This window comes from Mus musculus, chromosome 8 (assembly GCF_000001635.26).
Source record: "Mus musculus strain C57BL/6J chromosome 8, GRCm38.p6 C57BL/6J".
NCBI lineage: Eukaryota > Metazoa > Chordata > Mammalia > Rodentia > Muridae > Mus > Mus musculus.
Window position 1 is genome coordinate 15,373,470 of NC_000074.6, and position 9,908 is coordinate 15,383,377.

General features: G+C 41.0%; 1 long non-coding RNA gene across 1 annotated transcript; it reads left to right on the forward strand.

Annotated features, from left to right (window-relative positions):
• Nucleotides 1-2,171: 2,171 nt before the first annotated feature.
• On the forward strand, nt 2,172-8,960 carry Gm35392. Its single transcript, XR_378747.1, has 3 exons — nt 2,172-2,871; nt 6,890-7,046; nt 7,699-8,960. It is a non-coding gene; the product is annotated as a predicted gene, 35392 (long non-coding RNA).
• The last annotated feature ends 948 nt before the right edge of the window (nt 8,961-9,908 follow it).

Here is a 9,908-nt window from a genome sequence, read left to right on the forward strand (position 1 = left end):
TAGTGGTAATGACTTGAGGTTTACATTTTTCACTCTTTAAGGGGTGTTTCCTTAACCTATGTTCTTTACATCGATGATCTCTGTGTTGTTTAGGTGGAAGCATGCTCAGAGATCTACACCCCAGATCCTGGATGCTCTGGTCAGTGTTCTACCTTCCTGATGCCTGCTTTCGTGATAGCATTAGATGGCATCTGTCCTACGCACTGCAGCACTGCATTGACTGCAATGATGCAAGAGTCAAGCTGCCACCTCAGACATCCAGGTGATAGGGCTGAACCTCATTGGGTCCCAATGTTCGTCACATCATAGACTCACCCTGCAAACGAATGCAGCAAACTATGCCAGCTACTTTTAAAATGCCTTCCCGGAGTCTGAGTCCTCCTTTCAACATTCTGTATCGAGATGAGAAATGTCCAGAGGGCTTCACAACTGATCTGTAACAAGATGCAGTGCTACCTTGGAGAAAAGCTCTGTGGGAACATAGGGATTAACAAACCAGGCCAGCGACTTTGCAATGGAGAATGACTTTCACTTACAAGGATGGAAGTCAGTGCTCTGCTGTTCAGATTGACATTGAAGTGTTGAGAGACTTTCTGCTTTTAATCGGAATGAGTTTATCCCTTTGTTGAAATGACGTGAAGAGACTTAAGAAGATCCATGCTTTGTAGAAAGGATTCATAGTTGATGAGCTGTGAGCCGTGAGGCTTGCACACTGTATTTAACAAGACAGACCATTTAGGCAAATTAGTTCAAACCTATGGGCAGAAGCAAATGGTCTCAGCTCACAGGTCTTAGCTCGATGCACCTGTTCATGTGTCTGCTTGGATCATGGCTTGCTACATTTACACGTTCACATCAGCTAATAACACAATTAGCCAACTGAAAGAGTTTATTCTTAGATAGGAAACAGGAGAATGGATCTAACAGAAGTCTTTCAAAATGCAATTCTAAATTCGGGCTGGATGTAATGGCAGTGGTTGTGGAGAGTGTGAAGTGCCAGGATCCTTTGCTCTGCCTGGAGATAAAGATCTGTATGTCCCACACCCAGAATCCCTTCTCTATACTTGTGTCCTCAGACAACTGTGTCGGCGTACACAACAGATCATTGTGAGGTTTTACGGAATTACTATGAGCAAGGAAAACAGGTTTTTTTTTTCTTACAAAAATGATAAAACTTAAGAGTTAAAATGCAGAAATACTGTTCCATAGCTAGAAGTACATCTATTTTATGCTGAGTAAAAGTGATAACATCCCTCATAAAATGTAGGTCAGATATAAAACTTACATGTTCCCCAAACACATGGTCTATATGCAATGTTCAAGCCCCCCTTCTGTGCCCAAACCAACTCTCAAAGTGTCATCCATGTTATCTTATTAATAAATAGATAAAAATCCAATTCATATCTCAATTAATATTTAAAATAATAACTTAGAATAGAGGTCTGTTCAATTCCATTTACTCAATTTTTTTTAATGAAATGAAAACGAACCATTGAAGTTATCATTAATCTGTCTTCATCATTTAAGAAGGAGTCTTGATTTTCCCCACTGTTATGAAATAAGACTTCATTTTAAGATGAAAGAAATCCAAAAGAGAATTCTGCCCGTTATACCATCTGATAATTGCATCAGTCCGAGACACAGCTCTGCTCTGTGGCTAGGGAGACAAATAAATCTATTCTTGTCAGGCAATAAACAGGAGAGGGGGTTTGAGATGCCATCTGAAGTAATTTTTTTTAAATGTCACTTGGTGAACATTTGAAAATGAAGCTATAATTACTGTGACATTGTCAAGGAGAGGCCCCAGAGCTTTTGGGGTAAGGCAGGGGGAGGTGATTCTAAACTGATGAGAGCTTGGCCACACTATGTGCCAGCGTTACCTCACATGTTCCTAGTAAGATGACGTATGTCACAAATTAAAGGCGACAGTGGCTACGTGGCCCTAGCCTGGGCCTGGGCACAGTGTCTTCCCCAAGGAGAGTCTATGTATATCCTCCACTGGAAAAATTTCATTTTTACTCTATTTTTTGTCATTGGTAATTTTTATGTCATTAAACTACAAGAGCTGTCAGCAAGGGGGCTGAGGACTCTAAGTGAGCTCTGGGAAGTAAATGAAAACAGTATAATTAAAAAAAATTTAATGAAAATATAGTTGCATCTTGTCCTTTATCCTTTCCTCTCTCTCTCTCTATCCACTCTCATGTCCCTTCCCTGTAATCTGTCCCATATCCTCCCTATTTCTTCCCAATTTGGTGCCCTCTCTTTCTTTGGTTATCATGGTTAGATATATAATGTTTAAATATATAGATACAAACTATGAAGTCTGCTCAGAGTGGTATGAGTATATGATTTCAGCTCTGACCATTTTCTATTGGATAAGCAATTAGAGCCCTCATTCCTGGGAGAAGTAGTTCACACACTCTTGGCAGTCATGCCCTGTCTCCAGTTGTTTGTCTAGAGATGGGTTCTCTATGACATTTCCTCTTTCTACCTTCGAATATCTCTGTCGTCCTTGTTCAGATCTTGTTTAGGCAGCCATATTGTTGATGAATATCTTGTGACAGTATCTCACAGAACTTTCCAGGCCTCTGGCCTTTACAAGTTTTCTCTGCCCTGCCCTGTGATTTTCTGAGCCTTGGCTACAAGAGTTGTTGTGATGGTTTGTATATGCATGACCTAGGGAGTGGTGCCATTAGGAGTAGGTGTGTCACTGTGGCTGTGTGCTTAAAACCCCCACCCTAGCTGCTTGGAAGTAAGTCTTCAACTAGCAGCCTTCAAATGAAGAGAAAACTCTCAGCTCCTCCTGCACCATGCCTGCCTAGCTGCTTCCATGTTCCCACCTTGATGATAATGGCCTGAACCTCTGAACTGGTAAGCCAGCCCCAATTAAATGTCCTTTATCAGAGTTGCCTTGCTCATGGTGTCTGTTCACAGCAGTGAACTCTAACTAAGACAATTGTTGTGTGGATTTATCTCTGGGCACCATACCCCATGATCAGTTGTGATTATCTCTGCTGCAAAGAGAAGCATATTTAATGTGGGGTGAGAGCTAGGCATGTCTGTGGGTATAAGAGTACATTTTAGAAAGTAGCCAGGGATACAGTATACTGGCAGTAGTAGGAAGATCAGTGACATCACTAGCCCTTGGTAGTTGGCTAGGCATTCAGCACCAGACATGATTTCTCTCCTGTTGAGTGTTGGTTACCACCAAGACATGAGCGCCACTCCTGTCCCTTTGGAGAGATCTTGATATACTTGTCATTGTTGTGTTTGATAGGCATCACACTTGGGGGGACTATGATTGCTTTCCTCCCTTGACCACATGCATAGACCTTTCTGGTACCACGAACGCCAGACTGCACGAAAGGGCTTCCAGGTTAGATGAAACGTGGTTCTTCTGAGTTCTGTTTCTGAAATGTGTGATGTCTTCAGCAAGAGGGGCTTACTGTCATCCTCTAAGAGCCAACCAAGGGCAGCAGCAATAACTTGTATTGTTTTGGGAGACTGGGACTATCTTGACTGGAAAGGAGGTTTCTTATGTGTGGTACCAGGGTATTTGTTAGTTTGTGCTCTTGTGGGCAGCATTGTCAGCCCAAGTGGCATACCTTTAACCTGTACATGCATGTGTATGCACATATAGTTATATGCATCATATATAAATTTAGGTAAGTATGAAATATTTGTTTCCTTGATACTTTATCAAATATTAAATTATTTATATTTATAGTTTTATTTTTCTCCTTTCTATACCTCTCCTCTGTGCTGCTCCCCCTCTTTCTTCCCCAGTTAAAGCCTCCTTCCAGTTTTCATCCCCCCTTCATATTACTCTTGCCTTACTATCTCACTCTCTAGCCAACCTGCATAGTCCCTTTTGACTTTCCCTGTTTCCATGGCTACCTCAGGTCATATACTCATCCCCAAAGATCTGGAGTTAGGAGCCTCAGATGAGAGAGAACATGTAGTATTTATTTTTCTGGGTCTGAGATTCTTGATCCACACATATTTTCAGGGCATACTTCTGAAAACACAGGGAAGAGTTGTACCATTGATTTTTTTCTTGAAACATACACAGTATGACTACTTGGCTAGATATAGGCATATATGATTTTCCAACTCTATGAACTCCTCCACTCACAGAGATGCAATAGTCAAGATCCAAGGTGATGCCAGTGAAATTGACCCTATGAGCAGATGTTATCTGCATCTAGAGTGGAGCAATGGAGCAGGGCTTGATGAAGGGATAGAGTCTGAGCCCTGGTGAGCTGTGTGTAGCTACATGCTGCGACTCGACCACAAGGTTTTCAATTGCTAAAACATCTGTGTATTAAACAATCATCTTCAATAACCGAACGTGGCAATTTAACTCAGTTTTGATTTGTCGGATTATTATTTTCACGAAATAGCTTTTGCAACACAATACTTATTATGGTAGCAAATGACTGTAATCAACTTGGGACTGAAACAGGAGGATTTCCAGGAGTTCAAGACAGGTCTGAACTTTATAGTGCATTTTGGGTCAGGCAGGTTTACAGAGGAAGACCCTTTCTCAAGCCAGCCAGTCATCTATCTATTCACTCCTCTCTCTCATCTTTGATCTATCATCTACATCTATGTATCTATCTGTCTGTCTGTCTACTCTATGTCTGTCATCTAATTTTATAAGTGTATGCTGTGTGACACACACACACACACGTGCATGTATGCACACACACTGACTGAAAGATGGAATAGCTTAGCATAGTATTCACACTATTCTGGTTAAGAAATAATCATTCTAAATAGGACTTGATTTAAATTTTGGACATGGGACATAGGAAACTTGACTGTGACATAGGCTGTGCTAGTGTTCTTATAGATTGGTTTCTTAGAAATGATTTGCAGTTACATTCATGGTCACTGTTTTTACTGTGAAATACAAATAGTCCATTAGCTCCTTAATGACTTAATATGAGACCCTTAGGTGTCTGGGTTTCCTATCTGTGCCGTCAAACATCATTCACCACTGGCTCTTGTTTCCACCTGGTGTTGGTGTGGTACTTCAGTGGGGAAGACACTATTCATGGTCCCTCACTACACTGCACTTGAAGAGTGGCTCAGATTGGTCTGCGTGGCTGCTCTGACTGGAGTGCTCTAGACCATGGGAAGGATGCCTTTGTTCTGGGACTAAAGGTTTGTATCCAGGGCAATAGAGTTGATAAACATTTTTTCCAGGTCCAAAATGACAGACCATGTATTTGCTGAACCTTCTACTCTAGAGAACACAGTGGTCAAGGACTAAGGTTTAGTATGTGTATCTCTTTTCCATCTGTCTTGGCAAATTATTGCCATTTATATGTCAGCACATTAGTAAAGTGGTTATCTATCTATCTATCTATCTATCTATCTATCTATCTATCTATCATCTCTCTCTTCCCCCCTTCTCTCTCTCTCTTTCTCTCTCTCTCTCTCTCTCTCTCTCTCTCTCTATATATATATATATATATATATATATATATAAATGAGAAATATTCACATGGTTCAAAAATAAAGGAAAAGGAGACTGTTTTTATTCGAATAGAGGTGGGAAGGAAGGAAGGTGGCTCCTGTGTGAATTGCAGGCTTTCCTGTCTGATGCAGACAGAAAACTACAGATGGATGCTGGAAGACAGGTTAAGAGAGTGTGCCAAGATACATCAATATTGACACAACTAAAATGACGTCATTACCTCTATGTTATATTATCTTGCCAACATCTATCTTCTGTACCTATGTGGTCATTTCTTACCTTGGGACGTTAGTATTCTTTTTTAAACACCAGCTACACATCTATTGTAGATGATCTCATTATGTCAGAGCCCAGTGTTAGCCTAGGAATGCTTTGGGTTTCTGCCTTCCAGCATCAGACTCCTGTGACATCCATTAAGCCCTCTTTATCATGTTTGTAATGGAGTTGTTACACTGTGAAGAGTAACCAACCATCTATAGAATGGTAGGAAAGAGATGGCGCTCATACATAACTCTCCTTCCTTCCTTCCTTCCTTCCTTCCTTCCTTCCTTCCTTCCTTCCTTCCTTCCTTCCTTCCTTTCTTTCTTTCTTTCTTTCTTTCTTTCTTTCTTTCTTTCTTTCTATGTCTAAGAAGTAGGGTGGGGTGCAGACTAGGAAAGGCTGCTGGCTGTAATTGTAGTGCTGTTGGCATCCAGACATAGCCCTGCTGGAAGCCTTCTCTCAGCCTGTCCCTTCATCAGCAAAGTGAGGTTAATGGTTCTTCAGAGACTGAGAGAGCCAAGGAGAGGATTAAATTAGATTGTGCTTGGATTTAGAAAGCAACCCTTATGTATTAGCTTCTTTTCCCACTTCTCTGACCTAAATTATGTTCAAAGTCATGTCATAAGATACTTTTTTTCCTGATAAAATTTTTCATAATTCAAAGGAAAAATACTAAAGTGGTTTTGAAATCCCTGATTTTTTCTTTTCCAGTTAATGTAGGCTAGATCCTATGAATACTATATACTCATATATATATATATATATATATATATATATATATATATATATATATATATTCCAATGTGGGAACATTCCACAGTGTCTTCTGAGACCCAGGACTGTAATGCATATTTTAAGTAAGAATGGATTAACTCTGTTATGGGAATAAAATCTTGAATTTTTTAAAAAATGAATTATACATATAAAATTATGCAGGGATTTTTGTTTGAGAGGAAAAAAGACTAAATTTTGGTGAAGTTAGAAAAAATATATACAAATAATTGAATAATCATGGACAAAGGGAATGTTTCCCTGAATAATAAAAGGGTGATTATTCCCAAAGCATTGAACAGGATCGATCGTATGTCCTGGTGAAGAGAACCCATTGGTAACATGCATGCTTAGACCTGTTCTCACGCGCAGAACCAGGATGGGCTGGACTCGTTTAGAAGATACATGGCTCTTCGGGCTTCTGAGATGGCAGCCATCGGTGAAGGTGTACAAATCACTTCTGTCTATGATTTTGAGGGTGACATACAGGCCAATCACCTGTAATTGATCTTCTGTGTTGGGATCTCAGGTATGCACTGCCATGCCTGGTTACAGAGCTGCTCCATGCTAGGCAAGCACTCTGTCAACCAGGTTACATTCTCAGACCTCGTAGCTTGTTGTTTGACTCTGTAGAGATTTAAATACTAGATCCAGCTCTAAACTGGAGCACTGGGTTAAGCAAGGGAAGTTGTATATGAGAGTGTCAGGAGGAAGGCGTGTCCTGAACTTCATTAGAAACTTGAAAGCCAAGAGGTTATAAATATTTTAGCATCCTTTCAGGGCAGGAACAAACTATAAAAGCTAAAAATGGGAGGGAGTCGAGTCCTGAGGAATCCACCATTATTCTGGAAATGTTCCTCTCTAGTTAGGTTGATCTGGTGAAGTCTGAGAAATCCAAGATAGACACTGGAGAGGAGGGACTGTGGGACCTGAATCTAATCACAGGTCTCTGGGAAGATAAGCCCAGTGACGCAAGGGCAGATACAGAGATGTATGGAGATAGAGGAGGAGATGGAGTTAGGATAGAGACATACTCCCCAAGACAGATATATAAATAGGCAGGCGTGGATGTATTTCCACATCTGTCTCTCCAGCTTTCTCTGTTCACAGTGTGTTCAGAAGAGAATGGGGTTAGTTTCTGTCTTTTGTTCTTTTAATATCTTTTCTTCAATTACCTATAGGCATACAGGAAAGTAACCAGATGTTCACTGTAGAGATGGTTTGCTGTTTCTGTGCCTGTCATGAAAAAGTAGCAAGTGGATGAAGTCCAAGCTGCTCATCACCTGAACAGATTCCGGGGAAGGGTCCCGTCCAACTGAAGAAACTTCAAAGTTCACATGTCACAGAGCCAGAATCCCACAGCATCCATTTTTGGCCTCCAGGAACCCACAAGTTAAACTGCTATCTTCAGTCTAGGACTGTGGTTGTGGGTCAGACCAGGAGGCTGGTGGGTACCATCTGTTGTCCTCAGAGAGGTCAGAGCTTTGGAATCCTCAGCTAAAACAGGAGCTATCACATAACTTCCAGAGAACTGTGGGTTCCTGCTCTTAGCCATTGTTTCTCCTACCCTAGGATGATCAGGGAAGCGTTGATTATGGAAACAGACAGTGGGTATTGAGTGAGGTTAATGTTAGTTCAACTCTGTGGATAAACTGTGTAAAGACAAGGAGATTAAAGAATCCAGCAGCAAAGATAGACTGGACCCAAACCTCTGACGACAGGGCTGTGTGCTCAAGAGGGAGACATGGAGGTAAGCTCTGCACTGCAACAACCCAAGAAGATATAATGCCACATCACCACAGTGCAGGGCCAGACAGGACACTAGAGTGCAGGGAACTTTATAAACACTCAGAAACATTTAGGGAGAATCATAAAACAAGGGGAAGGAAGGTGTGGGGGGGTGGTATTGCATTTTGCTGTCAGGAAAGCTTTGCAGGAATTTCTGGGATCCATCCTGTCTCTTCTACAATGGTAAATGTTAACATCACAGTTGGGACTCATATTTGCCTCTTGCAAAGGACCCCTGTATGTTCTACAGTCAATGAGTGGGCTGAATATCGCTCCCTTGCAGGGCAATCCTTGAATATCTCATTTGCCTCATCCCATCTTTATTGGAATCAGCCCCGAGTTACCTACAATCCACCCATGTAGCTAGAATTATTTCCCAAAAGCATAGTAAAAGGTAAAAGGCATACGTACATTTTTTTTTCAAAACCTTATTGAAGAAATGTTTACATCTTTTAGCTTTTGTAAAACAATCAACTCAGTTTCCTCAGGATTCCCCTTTAATTTTTGCTACACATTTCAATGGAATAAATTGGTATTTTTATATACCTCACAATCAACATATACTGAAAATATGCATCTGTAACCATGTATACAACAGTATGAGTACATGTGCTTATTTAGATACTGACAATATTATAAAATATATCTTCATGTTAAAGCATGTCTTTGATTGCTCTATCCTGTTGCAAGTTTTAAAATTTCAATGGGATCTACTCAAGAGGGGTTATTAACTTATCTCTCTAAAAAAGAAAATACTGTGAGAAAATGGCCGCTTGGCCCAGTGTAATCAGCCTTTACTGTTCATATGTGGTGGGTGGGTGTTGATGTAATCAGTATCGCATGCAGGAGGCTCAGGATAGCTTCTTCCCATCACTTCTGTCTTGGACTGTGTGAATGAGGCTCTCTCCTCTCGGCCTGCCTTTATTTTCCGTTTCTCTCTCTCTCAGGCTCCTGGTTTCCAGCTGCTAGAGCTCACCATCAGGAGAAAGAGAGTTCAAGGAAATCCACGCACAGTTGATACTTTCCCGGGACAGTAGCTCATGGGGGTGGTAATGCACTTGGAGAGCATCCCCAAGTCTCAGGGGCACCTGATCTGTAGCCTAGCTTCCCAGAGCCTCACTGGAAGGAAGCAAGAAGTCTTCATAACCATGACTGAAAAAACAGGATTTTTTTTTCCAAAATTCCATCGCCTTTTTAGTGTGTTCATGGCATCATTACAGATGTCCCTTCTAGAATGTCTCCAGTCTTCATTCCTTGTGCCTTCTGTAAGTGAAGACAGAAAGATGATCTGAGAGTTTTGAACAAAAAACATTATGCATGCGCATGCACAAACACACACACACACACACACACACACACACACACACACATACCATGCACACATGCACGCATGTACTCATGCATGCAAGCACACACACACAATGCATTTAAGTAATGCTCAGTTATTTAAAAGCACATGATGCTCTTTCAGAGGACCTGAGTTTGGTTCTAAGCACTTATGTTAGATGACTTACAATTTCCCATATCTACAGTTCTAAGAGATCTAAGTCAGTCTCCTGGCCTTTCCAGATACCTACATATGCACATATCCACACACAGACAT